This window comes from Lepidochelys olivacea (genome assembly GCF_965140295.1).
Source record: "Lepidochelys olivacea isolate rLepOli2 genome assembly, chromosome: 9".
In the NCBI taxonomy this organism is placed as follows: Eukaryota; Metazoa; Chordata; order Testudines; family Cheloniidae; genus Lepidochelys; species Lepidochelys olivacea.
The window spans coordinates 33420320-33436468 of NC_140419.1; positions in this window are offsets into that span (position 1 = coordinate 33420320).

Below are 16149 nucleotides of genomic sequence, written 5' to 3' on the forward strand. Positions count from 1 at the left end.
TAATGCACAACACATCTGTAATGCATTATAACAAGAAGCAGGGCGTGCTCAGTCCAACCTCTTGTGCGCAGGAGCGATAAATCAATGGGATTGGTGTATCCACCACCCCATTTATCCCACGGGACTACATTTGGCAGAAGAGAACAATGTAGCTGCAGATAACTTCAGCAGAAACTGCTCCCAGATACATGAGTGGTCCCTGAAGGATCAGTTGGTTCAGACCATATTTTCCAGAAAGGATTGACCTGTTGTGGATCTATTTGCAACAAGGTTCAACAGTGTGTCAACATTTTCTGTTCTAGAGCAGGCAGGGACAGTACATTGGATACGTTCCTGCTGCACTAGGGGAGTAGACTGATGTCTGCCTTTCATTCCTTTCTCTTGAGCAGTCATGTTCTTCATTTGTGCAGGACATACTAGTTAACTCTAGAAAACTGTCCACTAGACATTGCTACCATCAAAAGCGGTACAGATTCCAGGCATGGATGCAGAGGAAGTCTGATTTCTCCGATATCAGCTTCCATTTCTTGTGATCTGAAATACTTAATGTCCTTTAAAATTCAGATGTTGTCTAACTGATCTTTAAAGGTCCATTTGGCAGCCATCTCCACGTACTGAACTTTAATTGATGGTAGATCACTGTTGATGCTTTAGTTAAAAAGTTTATGAAAGATTTATTAAATATGTGTCCTCCTGTTAGAGACCATGTCCCTTCTTGGGATCTCATTTTGGGTTTGACCGTGTTGGTGAAATCTACATTCAAGCCATTAGCTGAGTGTTCATTTTATCATTTGTCTACCAAAATGGCCTTCATTATTGCCATTACATCAGGCAGAAGAGTAAGCAAATTGAATGCACTGATGGCTGACCCACCTTTTACTTCTATTCATAAGGACAAGGTAGTCCTTACATCTGATCTTTTGGTTCTTACCAAAGGTAGTGCCTGATTTTCATATAGATCAGTCTATTAATTTACCATTTCCCCTCTAAAGGCACATTCTAATAAAGGAGAATGTCCTCCATATACTGGCTGCTATAAGGGCTCTCACCTATTATTTGGACAGTACTAAGCTTCCATAAAAGTCTAGACTTTGTTTCTTATGCTAAGAACAATATGGGACACATGCTTTCTCAGACTGTTCCCCAGTGGAGTAAGCAATATATTGCTGAGTATTACATGCTAGCAGAAGTTTCTGTACCTGCTTCAAGTAGACTACATTCTACTAGAGCTGTGGCTAATTCCTGGCTCCAGCCCGTTGCCGAGATCTGCAAAGCTGAAGCCTGGACTTTGGTACATACTTTCACCAAACATTACACTTTGGATTTTGCTGCTAAAGATGACAGTAGATTTGACAAGATCTTGCTTGAGTATTCAACTAGGACACTGTTCCCAGCTCCCTGTTAGTCTCAGCAGTGTTAATCAATCTTCCCATAAGTGGGAATATGCAGAGTCACTTGAAGAAATGAAGGTTACTTACTCTCAACCAGAGTTGAGATGGCTCTGCATATTCACAATTCACACTCTGCCCTCTGTCAGGGTCCTTATAATTGTCTGTGGCTTTCAAGTAGAAGGAACTGAGGTAGGGACAGTGCTCCACCCCTGTTATATCCTCACGTTCAGTATGTCAGGATGTTCAGGGATCAGGCCCAGTGTGGTGACTGCTCTAGCTGATGCTGCTAGAAAAGGCTTTTACTACAAGCCCTATCAAGGTGGCTCAGTACTCTTGAAGAACTCTGGTCACAGGTAAGTAACCTTCATTTTCTCAGATTCAGGCTCTGCAGCAGTACTGGAAAAATGTAGCCAAATTTTCCCCACCCTACATCCTTTGAGGATGTGTCAAGGTTCCTTCCTTCCTCTAGGGTACAGATGTGGGGACCTGCATGAAAGACCCCCAAGCTTATTCTTACCAGCTTAGGTTAAAAACTTCCTCAAGGTACAAACTTTGCCTTGTCCTTGAACCCTAAGCTACCACCACCAAGTGTCTTACACAAAGAACAGGGAAAGAGCCCACTTGGAGACGTCTCCCCATCTCTCCCCCCCAAATATCCCCCCAAAATCCTCACCAATTTGCATAGGTGAACAGAGACCCAAACCCTTGGATCTTAAGAACAATGAAAAAACCATCAGGTTCTTAAGTCTAATTTTAATTAAAGAAAAAGTAAAAGAATCACTTCTGTAAAATCAGGATGGTAAATACCTTACAGGGTAATCAGATTCAAAACATAGAGAATCCCTCTAGGCAAAACCTTAAGTTACAAAAAGAGACACAAACAGGAATCTACATTCCATTCAGCACAGCTATTTTACCAGTCATTTAAACAAAACAGAAATCTAATGGATATCTAGCTAGATTACTTACTAAGTTCTAAGACTCCATTCCTTTTCTGTTCCTGGAAAAAGCATCACACAGACAGACAGACCCTTTGCTCCCCCTGACCTCCAGCTTTGAAAGTAACTTGTTTCCTCACTGGTCATTTTGGTCAGGTGCCAGCGAGGTTATCCTAGCTTCTTAACCCTTTACAGGTGAAAGGGTTTTGCCTCTGGCTACGAGGGATTTTATAGTTCTGTATGCGGAAAGGTGGTTACCCTTCCCTTTATATTTATGACAGGATGTGATCAGGGAGGAATGGAAAACCCCTGACGAGTAAAGCACCTAAGCAAGCATGCACTTAAATACTGCAAGTTGTGAGAGTCAAAAAAATGCCAGAGTCAGAAATACTAGAGGACAATGTTGTGGAGGCATCTCAAGCAAAACATGTAATTCCATTTGAAGGGATTTCTTTCCCCACAACCCACTGATAGGAAGGTGGAAGCCACACTCAGAAGGCATTTTGAGGCTTCCTCTAATCCCCCTTTACCATGTCGCTAGCCACTACACGCTTCACAAGAGCCCTAATGTCCTGGCTGGATGACCTTAAGGCTGTGGAAGATGAGGACTAACCTATCTTCAGGGATACCCTTAAGAAAATATCCCTAGCAATAGCTTTTTGAGACTGATGCTTCAATGGATGCAATTAGATTCTCAGCCAGGGCCATGACATCTAGCTCAGCAATCAGGGCCAACATCTGGCGGGCACTTATGTCACACAAATTCTGTGCTCATTCTATTCCACCAGCTTTCCTGTCTGGGGGAAAATGGTTAAGATTGTGGCAGACAGTAATTCTGAACAGTTCCCCCTCCTCCGCACACTGTGCCTCGAGAAGGGACTTCCCGCCCAATACCAGGTAGATGTGCTCCTTTCATCCATCCATCCACATAGAAGTACCAGAAGAAAGACAGCAGGTTCACCAGTGGGAAAAGCCTGGAACTACAGGTCAGGCAGAAAAACCAAAGGTGGTAGCATCCTCTGTAAGAACTCAGTTTGACAACAACCGGATGTGCCTCTACCAGAATCTGAACAGAGGAGGCAGAATTTCCTTCGCAGGAGAATAGTCTCTGTTGACCACAGACAAGTGGGTGAGAGAGGTACTGAGTTGTGACTATTCCTGGCCTAGAACACTGGATCCCACTTCATCTTTCATCTAAAAATCAGATTCCAAATGGAAACAAATGCCAGGTAGCATTCCTGTCCCAAGGGGATTTCCTTGCGTCAGTGGCCCTAGCAAATGTGTATCTCCACTCCCCTGTACCTCTGGACCACCAGCACTACCACCTACTGAGATTTATGTACAGCACAGCACGCTACCACTACAAAACGCGACCATTCAGCCTTTTGTTTGCCCCTATAAATTTTACCAACGTGTCGGTCGTAGTTACAGGTCTCAGAGCACTCACCTGTATCCCCTCCTAGCTGATGTTTTGATCAGCAATCCAACCAAAGTAGCAGCAGACGATGCCACAGTCCAGACACTGAAACAGCTTCAAATATGCTGTTTTGCGATAAACACCAAGAGAAGTTCCTTGATCCCTTCCACAAGGACAGTTCACCAGGGAGTGGATACAGATGCTTCTGTGGTAAAAGTCTACCCACCACTAAACAGACTCCAGAAAATCTAGAACCTAATATTTATGTTGGTAAGGAACATAAGGCCATCCATAGCTCAGTGTCTCCAGCTACTGAGCCTTCTGTTTCTGTGTATAGGGGAAAAGATCCCATATCAGGTATTTCTCCTGAAAATATAGAATCATACACTGGAACATATACAGGACCAGGTGATGCTTCTAACCCAGTTACTGGACTCCCCTGAGGGTGGGTAATCCTAAAGAACATTTGCCAGGGTTACCCAGTATGCCATTAAGACCTGTAGGTATTCACTTCAGATGCCAGCCTCATGGGGTGGAGAGCACTCTTGGGACTAAGGACAGGGCAAGGCATGTGAAAGGAATCAGAACATCAATCTCTTGGAGCTGAGAGCTGTCATGCTAGCCCTTCAATAGTTCCACAGCCAACTCAAGGGCCACCACATTTTGGTCCAGTCAGACAACACTAACACTGTGAAGTATCTCATCTACCACTGGGGAAGTTGGACTTTAACTCTGTGTAGAAGCAATGGAGATAATGGATGGGCAGAGAAGAACCTCTTTTCCATAAGATCAATACACATAAAAAGGGAAATGAACCAGAAGGCAGACTTGCTCAACAGATGTGCAGTCAACAACTCAGAATGGTGCCTGAATCAGGAAGCCTTCAACTTGATTTCAGAGAAATATGGAGAGGGCTCAGAGAAGAGCCATGAGAAATATAGCCTCCCAGCAGTTGACCTGTTTGCTAGTCACAAGAACAGAAAGCTGATGAAGGACTTTAGCAGGGAAGCAGATTCTAGGTCCCTTTAAAAAAACACACACTCCTACAGAAGGCCACAGAGCCTGTTTTATGAACTGGCACCACTTCCACTTTTAGGGAAGGTGAATTGAAGCAAAGGTAATGTTCTAGTTCTATGCTGCCCAAGGAGATGATGGTTTTTGGATCTGGTAGATTTGGCAGTAGAACCCTCACTGCATCCACCAGTGAGTCTGAAAATCCTTCACCACGGTCCTTTTCACAGGGTGCTCTACTCACTGCCAAAACGCTGCCTCCTGTCCATTTCTGGGGATTAGCTCTGCTAGGCCAATGCCCCTTCCTGGGGTTGCACTCAGTCACTCCCTGCCTCTTGGTCTCTCAGGACTCAACTGCTCTCACTTCATGGCTTGGCCCTTGAGCCAGGTCCCTGTAGTTTCCCCTTCCAGAGGAAGGAGTGGGTTGTGTGCTCAAAGACTCTTAGGACCTACTTTTCCATAGCTTCTCTTTCACTGTCCCTTGATAGTGGCACTTCCTAGTGGCTGGTAGGGGGACCCAGGCCCACTCTCTACACTTGGTTCCAACCCAGGGATTCAACATCAAGCAGTCAAAGTCTGCACAGTCCTGAACCTTACTGCTGTATCCCTGGGCTACTTCCTACCTTACTTTCTCTCACCCTGACAGTAACTGCAGTTTCTCTCTCTGTAGTCCCCTTCTACTCTCAACCAGTAGGTTTGATACAGGCCCCTCATGTTCCCATCCAGCTGAGCTTCCTCTTTAACTAATCCTCATTGCTCCGGTTTCAGAGTAACAGCCGTGTTAGTCTGTATTCGCAAAAAGAAAAGGAGTACTTGTGGCACCTTAGAGACTAACCAATTTATTTGAGCATAAGCAAGTGAGCTGTAGCTCACGAAAGCTTATGCTCCAATAAATTGGTTAGTCTCTAAGGTGCCACAAGTACTCCTTTTTCTTTTTTCCTCATTGCTCCCTGGCTCCTCCTCCAGGTGCAGCCTATGTGGTCAATTGGCCCACTTAGCCACCTTTAATCCCTTCAGGCCTTGTGTGTGGAGGACACCCCATCACAATCCTATTCTCCAGTCAGTCCCAGACTCTAAAACTGGCAGTTTGGCAATTGAAAGGGAAGTGTTAATCTCGATCGACTATCCCCCAAAGTGACTGGAACTCTGCTCCTCCAGATGAGCTACAACACTAAAGGCCTATTCCTCTGTCTGGATGATGTTTAGCTCATGGTGTCAAGAAAACAACAAAAATCCGCAAGGCCCCTGGTATCCCAGCTATTTTAAACTTTTTCAAGATGGTGTGGACAAGGGACTTCAGCCTAGCACCATCACGTGCCAGGTATTGGCCACAAATAGCATTTTACACAAGGCTCCTCCGTTTCCTTCACAGAGAATCCTCAAATATCCAGATCTCTCAGAGCAGTTAGACTGCTAGAACTCAGTCAGACCAATATTTCCTAAATGGGACTGGTGCAGGAAGCCCTGACCACCCACTCACTTGAACCATTGACTATGGTCACACCATTCTACTTCAATACCTGTTTTGTGGTCAATACCTGTTTCGTGGTCGCTATGATGTCTGCTAGACAAGTCTGGGAGTTGGCAGCTTTGGCGTGCAGGAACCTCAGTGTGTTCCATGATGAAAAGTTGGTGCTAAGGACCCCAGAATCTTTTTTGCCAAAGTTGAACTCATTGTTCCATGCCTCACAGGAGGTGACTTAGTCAGATCATATAACACGACTCTTTCCACACACCACTCTTTCCCATTCTCCTAGTATCACAGTAACATCCTCAGGATGTTAAACATCAGCTACTAAAGTTAGACCTTTTTAAGTCAGTAGGGCTGGATAGCTTGCATCTAATTATTAAAAGAGCTGGCTTAGGAGCCTCCTGGACCGTTAATGTTGATTTTCAATAAGTCTTGGAACACCAGGTGAGTTCCAGAATACTGGAAGATGATTCAGGTAATTATAGGCCTGTCAATCTGACCTCAATCCCAGGCAAGATTATGGACCAGCAGATATAGGACTTGCTTAACAAAGAATTAAAGGAGGATAATGTAACTAATGCCAAACAACGTAGGTTTAGGTTGAACTAATGATGTCATGTCTTTTTAAATTAGTTTACCAGTTTGGTTGATAATGGTAATAGTGGTGATGTAATATATTTAAACTTCTGTAAGGCATATGACTTGGTGCCACATGATGATTTGATTAAAAAATTAGAACGATATAAAATCAACAAGACACATATTATATGGATTAAAAGCTGGCTACCTGATATGGCTCAAAATGTAACTGTAAATGGGGAATCCTCATCAAACAGGTGTGTTTGTAGTAAGTCCAATCAGGGATTGGTTCTTGGCACCACACTGGCATTTTTATTAATGACATGGAAGAAAACATAAAACCGCCATTGATAAAATGCAAAAATTGGGGAAGTGGTTAATAATGAAAAGACAGGTCCCTACAGAGTGATCTGGATCACTTGATAAGGTGGGTGTAAGCAAACAATATGCATTTGCATAAGGCTTAAATGTAAATATATGCATCTAGGAGAAAAGAAGTTAGGCGATACTTACAGGATGGGGGACTCTGCCCTGGGAAGCAGTGACCCTGATGAAGATTTGGGGGTCATGGTGGATAATCAGCTGAACATGAGCTCCTACTGTGGTGCTGTGGCCAAAAGGGCTAATGGGATTCTTTGATGCATAAACAGGAGAATCTTGAGTAGGAACAGAGGTTATTTAACATCTGTATTTGCACTGGTGCAGCTAGTGCTGGAATACCGTGTCCAGTTCTGGTGTCCACAATTCAAGAAGGCTGTTGCTAAATTGGAGAGTGTTCAGAGAAGAGCCATGAGAATTATTAAATGATTTGAAAACATGTCTTATAGTGACAGACTCAAGGAACTCAATCTATTTAGCCTAACAAAAAGAAGGGTAAGGGAATGACTTGATTGGAGTCTATATGCCCCTACATAAGGAATGAATATTTAATAATGGGCTCTTCAGTGTACCATAAAAAGGCATAATACAATCAAATGGCTGGAAGTTGAAGCAAGACAAATTCAGACTGGAAATAAGGTGTAAACTGTTAACTATGAGAGTAACTTAGTAGTGACAGGCCTTAACTGTTTTCCATTATCCTCCAGGCTGTGTGCTGCGTGGGTATGAAGAGTACTATTGCTTTTCAAAGGGCAGGTCTACACTTAAAAGTATGTATCAGTACAGCTACACTGATACACGTTGCACCACTGTAGTGCTTAAGTGAAGGCGTGTCTATGCCACTCGGAGAGCTGCTCCCATCGGTGTAGTTAATCCACCTCCCTGAGAAGTGGTAGCTATGCCAACAGGAAAAGCTCTCCCATTGATATAGTGCTGTCGACATGGTGGGTTAAGCTGGTATAACTATATTGCTCAGGGGGGTAGATTTTTCACACCCCTGAGCGACATAGTTATACCGATATAAATCTGTAGTGTAGACCTGGCCTAAATGATGTGTAATTTTTACTGAAGACTGGGTTGCAGCATCTGAAACAAGTACTTGAGGCTTTTAAACAGACAGCACTGAGTGTATTATTCCTGACAAGTACAGAGGAAAGCAATCCTGAGCATGAAAAAATAGGCCCCATTAGACTTGATATAAAAAATAATCCTCTTTGGTTGAGAAACCTAGATTTGGTTTAATAATTTTAGTATCTTTTGAAAAATCAAGAAATTTAAACCTCTTTCATTGGCCTCAAAGGTCTAGTAAAATCAGTTTAACCAAGTAAATTGCATAGATATCTAAGAAAATAAAATTTTGGCTATAAGTGGCTACAAGCATCACCAATGCTCCTGAGTTCTGGTAATCAAAGTAATTTTATTTGCAACCCAACACCTGTAATGATAGCACCATAGAGGCAATATTGAGTCCGACAATTGAATTAGGAACACACATTCATAACAAAAGTCTGTAAGACCTGGTGCTTCTTGCCCACATGCTAAGGGTCTAGCTCATCGCCATATTTGGGTTTGGGAAGGAATTTCCCCCCAGGTCAGATTGGCTGAACTGCAGCATGAGGCAGGGGTCACTTGCAGGTTTAAACTAGTGTAAAGGGTGAATTCTCTGTAACTTGAAGCCTTTAAACCATGATTTGAGGATTTCAGTAACTCAGTCAGAGCTTAGGGATCTATTTCAGAAGTGGGTGAGGTTCTGTGGCCTGCAATGTGCAGGTGGTCACACTAGATGATCACAGTGGCTCGTTCTGACCTTAAAGTCTAGTCTAAGTCTAGAAGACTGTAACATTAAGGCTATTTCTACGCTTGTCACACAATGACAATTAATTGTCAATACTATAAAAGTTTGCCACAGGGCCTAAATTAATTGAATAGTCACATGAATGTACTGAACCTCATGGTTGGGGAAATGGAAAATAATTCATAATAAATGTTATATATAATATAAAATTAAACATGATAAAACAGTATAGACACTGTAATCACTCACTACTCCTGGGGGAATTTTTGTGTGTGTCTGTATTGTTACAGACATACTTGCTGACAGTTATTTTGAAATATGTTACCAAAATAACTGAAACTGGTGTGATTATGTAGTGTTATTTTGACAAATAAAATTTGCAGAATTTTGCAGAATTTTAAAATATTGTGCACAGAATTTTTAATTTTTTTGGTGCAGAATGCACCCCAAAGTAAAATATACAACAGCAGCCTCCAGGCAGCAAGTGTTTTTTAAATGACTATATATACTCACTTTGAGGTGCAGAAGGAGTATATTATGAGCATATAATGTCTTTAAGATAAATTTTTAATATATTAAGGTAATGAAAACCATTTGGTAATTCTTAAGGTAAATTGTTAATACACTGAAGAGCATTCTAAGGATACTTGAACGCAAGCAGTGACAATTCCTTAGACAATAACCTAAAGTGTGAATCAATATCAACTTCTTTATATGAGATAAAACATTGGGAAACTAGTAGGCCATTTAAGTGGGCCAAGGTGTGTGTCTGTGGGCTGCTTTAAGGAATTCCAAAATAGACCATCCCTTTGCCTAGGAAGGAGATTTTAGCTTAAATTAAATGGTTCTGAGACTGATTGAAAATAAAAGTAAGCAAGTAGTTACTTACAAGGATTTTGGGAATCCGATTTTACCACAATCCAAAAACTCATTGGTCCAGGAAGTTTGTCATCTTCTGGTTTGGCCTCAGGTTTGATGACTCCCAGGGTGGAGAAGAGATGAAATTACAACAATTCTGGCTGATTCATACCGCTGCTCTTCGGCTCGTGGTTTTGGGTTCAGAATGCATGAATGAAAAGGTGATAAAACAGCTCTAGGCAGTTTATATAGGATTAAATCAGGATAACATAGCAGGGTCTCCCAACTTCTTAGCTTGGCTCAACAGTACATGCAGCAGCTTAGTTGTGCTGCAGCCTCTCAAGTTTCATAAATTTAGATTTGTATGCCCTAATGATTCCCAGATTGGAGAAGTGGATAGTGTCAGCTCAGGTTGACTTATAGCTCTTCTTACGCTTCAGACCTCTGCTGGTTTCAGCTAGAGAGCATCTTGTCCAAAGGTTTGTTTGTTTTTTTTCCCCTGATTTTTTGATCTGTGTCTGGGGGGCAAGGACAACTCTTAATGGTTTTTCTGACCACCGGACCCATTTTGCAGGTAACCAATTCTTGGGTCTCTGCATTCCCTTCAGTTTCCAGTAGATGGGGATGATGTATTAAAATGCTTCCTAGGCTATGTTGACACAGCCCTGCAGTTCAGACTACCTGGGTCTGAATTGCAGCATGCGCTAGTATGCTGTGCTGTCACTTCACCATGCGGATGCTGCCGGCATGAACTAAAAGGTACTCAGCTTGCATTACTATAGTCCCATTTGAAAGATGACTACGTTAATGCAAAATAGGAAGAAGAAAAGAAGATGGTGGACCTGTCCATTACTTCCCTTATAAACTTTAGCCCAGTGGTTAGGGATGTGGGAGATGAGAGTTCAATCCCTCACCGACACACCCTGATGTGGAACTTGGATCTCCCCTTTCCTAGGTCAGTGCCTAACCATCAGACTACAGGGTAGTCTGGGATGGTTGTGTCCTGTGTATAAAATACCTGACTAGTTATTAGATCAGAGAGAAAGTGTTAATATCACAGCCTGGTGGTTAGGGCACTCATCTGGGAAACTGGAGACTCAAGCGCCTGCTACAATGCCCAGTTAATTATGTATACACAGTGGAACAGCTTCAACGGGTGAGACTGATAAAGCCATGCCTCAGAATATCCTATACCTACTGCTTAGCCCCTGCTCCACTTCAGGGGAGGGGGAATTGAATAGGGGTCTCCCACATCTGAGGTGAGTGCTCCAATCACTGGGTTAAAGGTTATAAGGAAGACACCACTACCTGCTCCTGCTGTAGTGGTTTAACAAATGGCACTTACACCCTCTGCTGAATACAGCCCCTAAATTTTATTTTGGCTGAAACTGTTTGGTGAATTCATCTCAAAAATGAGACTTGTTTCAGCTCAACTGAAACTGCATTTTTCAACAAATACACTATTTGTGTGAATTTTTTCACCCAGCTCTACTAGTCAGAAGAGAGAACATTTAACTGATATGTAAAGTGAGGGAATAGTTTTCCCTTATTAATCATAGAATTGATGTCCTATTTAATTTTTTTGCATTTTATGCCTTTTCATAGTTACAGAAGACATCGTCACACTGAAAACTCTAACGCGTTAAAGAGAACATAGCTACTAAACTACAACAAAAAAGCTTCAGAAACTATCTGATTTATTATCTTAACAGAAGAGCCAACACATTTGCTAGAAGAACTAAGACAAAACAAACAGGAAGATAGTGTAAGGTAACAAAAATGTTAAGATTTACAGAGGTCCCCATATAGTATAACTGGATAGCCAATCAGTTGGAGAAAAAAAATAAATGATTTAAGTATATCAGAAGCAGGAAGCCTGTAAGAAAGGTGGTGAGTCAGCTGGACTTGCAGGGAGTAAAGGCAACAATTAAGTAGAACAAGAACATTGCAAAGAAGTTAAATGATTTCTATGCATCAGCTTTCACAACAAAGCATGTTGTAGACATACCTACCCTAGCCCTATTCGATTCTGGTTATAAAAATGAGGCATTGTCATGGAAAAAGAAGGTGCTAGCACATTAATAAATTAAAAAGCAGGAACAGCTAATATTCATCCAAGAATTTTGAAGAGACATAAGAATGAAGTGAGTGAGTGAGCTGCTATAAAAAACAGTCTCCCTAAAATCATTTGCTATCCTGGGGGAAAAAACATTAGACATAGATGCTGAAAAGGCACTGGGATGATTCAGCTCTGAAGGCAGTGCACTGCCAGCAACAGCACAGAAAGAAGGGTGGCAATACCATACCATACCATGCCACCCTTCCTTCTGCGCTGTTGCCTTCAGAGCTGGGTGGCCAGACAGTGGTAGCTGCTTACTGAGGGCCTGGTCTGCAGGCAGCAGCACAGAAATAAGGGTGGCAATACCATATCATGCCATCCTTCCTTCCGTGCCGCTTCTCCTTCCTTCAGAGCTGGGCTCCCAGTCAGCAGCCGCCGCTCTCCAGCTGCCCAGCTCTGAAGGCAGGGCTGCCGCCAGCAGCAGTGCAGAAGTAAGGGTAGCAGTACCGCAAAGCCCACCCCCCAACACACTCCTTTTTGTGTCAGGACCCCTACAATTACAACACCATGACATTTCAGATTTAAATTGTTGAAATCATGAAATTTACGATTTAAAAAATCCTAGACCTGTGAAATTGACCAAAATGGATCATGAATTTGGTCGGACCCTATTCATAGGATAAGAATTAAACTACTGTCATAGATTAGAAACAGACTAAAATACAGAAGACAAAGAGTAGGAACAAATAGACAGTTTGAGCATAGCAAGAAGTTAACAGTAGGGCACCCCCCAGAATTATGATTTAATGTTTACTATATTTATAGCTAATTTATGAAAAGGGGAAAAGTGTGCAGATGAGACAAAGTTTTTTGGTTATTCAAGACTAAAGATGAAGATGACTAAAGTAAATTCAGAAGGCCCTATCAAAACTAGCTGAATGGGAGCATAATGGCAGATGAAATTCAGTGCTGATAATTATAAGGTAATGCACACTGGAATGAATAAATTACTTACACATCTGGGGCAGTACTTCAGTTGTTGTAAGTCGAGGGGCCTATGACAACTTATAACAGCAAAAGATCCATTCCTCTAAATCAGTTGTAAGCAGAGCTACCTTTGTGACATTGTGGACTACTAAGTGAAAATGTTTTCTCAATGCACAGCTGGAGCCAAAAAAGGAAAAAAATATAAATAAAGGATTGGGTTAGAAAATAATACTGAAAATGTCACAATGCCATTATATAAATCAGTAGTACATCCTCTCTTGGAAGACTGTATTAACTTCTGGTCATTCTGCTTAAAACTTTTAGAAGAAATATAAGGAATCCAGAGATGGACAACAAAATGAATTAGCAACATTGAAAGACTTCCATATGAAGAGAGATTGAAAAGAGTGGAAATATTCAATTTGGAGAAGAGCTAGATAAGAGGGGACATGATAGAGGTATGCCAAGTAATAAAGATAGGTTAAATCAGGTGGTCCCACTTACCCTTTCATATAATGCAAAAGCAAGAGATCATTCAATAAAATTTAAAGGCAATAAATTTGAAATTACAAAAGAATGTTTTCATACAGTGAATAATTAGCCTTTAGAACTTATTGCCACAGTAAACTCTTGCCCTCAATAACATATGCTTTAAAAATAATTAAACAATTATACGAATGAGAACATCCAAAGTTATATTAGGTTAAAACATTTTAATAAAGGATATAAATCCTCATGCTTCAGGGCATATACCAAAAGTTAGAGAGAAACTTCTCTATAAGCTGGACATTGCATAAGTCTCACAATGGAATTTCTTCTTTCTCCAGCTGAGGCATTTGGTACTGGTCACTGAAAAAGACAGGTTACTGGACTAGTTGGACCACTGATGTGATGTCGTACAGCAATCTCTATGTTCCATCATCCCCAGGGTTCTGATGAATAAACCTTCGTAGGCAATGCAGAGGTCATGAACACATAAGGATGGTAGCAAAGAGGCCCTAAGGTAAAGTAACAAGAAAAAAACCTTCATTCAAGCAGTACGTATATTATTGTAAAAGATTCTATAGGAAGCCACAGTGTGTGTGGGTTTGAACCACACAGGAGAGAATCTGATTGAAGTAGTTTGCCTTTGCCTGTTGGTAGCATTTGGGTTTACTACTATCCGTCAGGACTACGGAAAGTTGAAATAAGGCTTGCTCCTTCTTCCATAGAATTGTAGAATATCAGGGTTGGAAGGGACCTCAGGAGGTCATCTCTAGTCCAACCCCCTGCTCAAAGCAGGACCAATCCCCAACTAAATCATCCCAGGGCTTTGTCAAGTCTGACCTTAAAAACTTCTAAGGAAGGAGATTCCACCACCTCCCTAAGTAACGCATTCTAGTGTTTCACCACTCTCCTAGTGAAATTTTTTTTCCTAATATCCAACCTAAACCTCCCCCTCTGCAACTTGAGACAATTACTCCTTGTTCTGGCATCTGCTACCAGTGAGAACAGTCTAGCTCCATCCTCTTTGGAACCCCCTTTCAGGTAGTTGAAAGCAGCTATCAAATCCCCCTTCATTCTTCTCTTCCGCAGACTAAATATCCCCAGTTCCCTCAGCCTCTCCTCATGAGTCATGTGTTCCAGTCCCCTAATCATTTCTGTTACCCTCCACTGGACTCTTTCCAATTTTTCCACATCCTTCTTGTAGTGTGGGGCCAAAACTGGACACAGTACTCCAGATGAGGCCTCACCAATGTCGAAAAGAGGGGAACGATCACATCCCTTGATCTGCTGGCAATGCCCCACTTATACACCCCAAAATGCCATTGGCCTTCTTGGCAACAAGGGCACGCTGTTGACTCATACCCAGCTTCTCGTCCACTGTAACTTGTAGGTCCTTTTCTGCAGAACTGCTGCTTAGCCATTCGGTTCCTAGTCTGTAGCAGTGCATGGGATTCTTCCATCCTAAGTGCAGGACTCTGCACTTGTCCTTGTTGAACCTCATCAGATTCCTTTTGGCCCAATCCTCTAATTTGTCTAAGTCCCTCTGTATCCTATCCCTAACCTCCAGCGTATCTACCTCTTCTCCCAGTTTAGTGTCATCTGCAAACTTGCTGAGGGTGCAATCCACACCATCCTCCAGATCATTTATGAAGATATTGAACAAAACCGGCCCGAGGACCGACCCTTGGGGCACTCCACTTGATACCGGCTGCCAACTAGACATGGAGCCATTGATCACTACCGGTTTAGCCCGACAATCTAGCCAACTTTCTATCCACCTTATATTCCATTCATCCAGCCCATACTTCTTTAACTTGCTGGCAAGAATACTGTGGGAGACCGTGTCAAAAGCTTTGCTAAAGTCAAGGAACAACACGTCCACTGCTTTCCCCTCATCCACAGAGCCAGTTATCTCATCATAGAAAGCAAATAGATTAGTCAGGCATGACTTGCCTTTGGTGAATCCATGCTGACTGTTCCTGATCACTTTCCTCTCCTCTAAGTGCTTCAGAATTGATTCCTTGAGGACCTGTTCCATGATTTTTCCAGGGACTGAGGTGAGGTTGACTGGCCTGTAGTTCCCAGGATCCTCCTCCTTCCCTTTTTTAAAGATGGGCACTACATTAGCCTTTTTCCAGTCGTCTGGGACTTCCCCGATAGCCATGAGTTTTCAAAGATAATGGCCAATGGCTCTGCAATCACATCTGCCAACTCCTTTAGCACTCTCAGATGCAGTGCATCCGGCCCCATGGACTTGTGCTTGTCCAGCTTTTCTAAATAGTCCCGAACCACTTCTTTCTCCACAGAGGGCTGGTCACCTCCTCCCCATGCTGTGCTGCCCAGTGCAGTAGTCTGGGAGCTGACCTTGTTCGTGAAGACAGGCAAAAAAAGCATTGAGTACATTAGTTTTTTCCACATCCTCTGTCACTCATGTCTTTCCCAAAGATTTTACAATGGAAATGGTGTAGAGCAGTGGTTCTCAAAGCAGGTTTTCTGCTTGTTCAGGGAAAGCCCCTGGTGCGCCGGACCGGTTTGTTTACCTGCTGCGTCTATGGGTTCGGCCGATCGCAGCTCCCACTGGCCGCAGTTCGGCGCTCCAGGCCAATGGGGGCTGCAAGAAGGGCAGCCAGTACATCCCTCAGCCCACGCTGCTTCCCGCAGCCTCCATTGGCCTGGAGCGGCGAACTGCAGCCAGTGGGAGCTGCGATCGGCCAAACCTGCGGACACGGCAGGTAAACACACTGGTCTAGCACGCCGGGGGCTTTCCCTGAACAAGTGG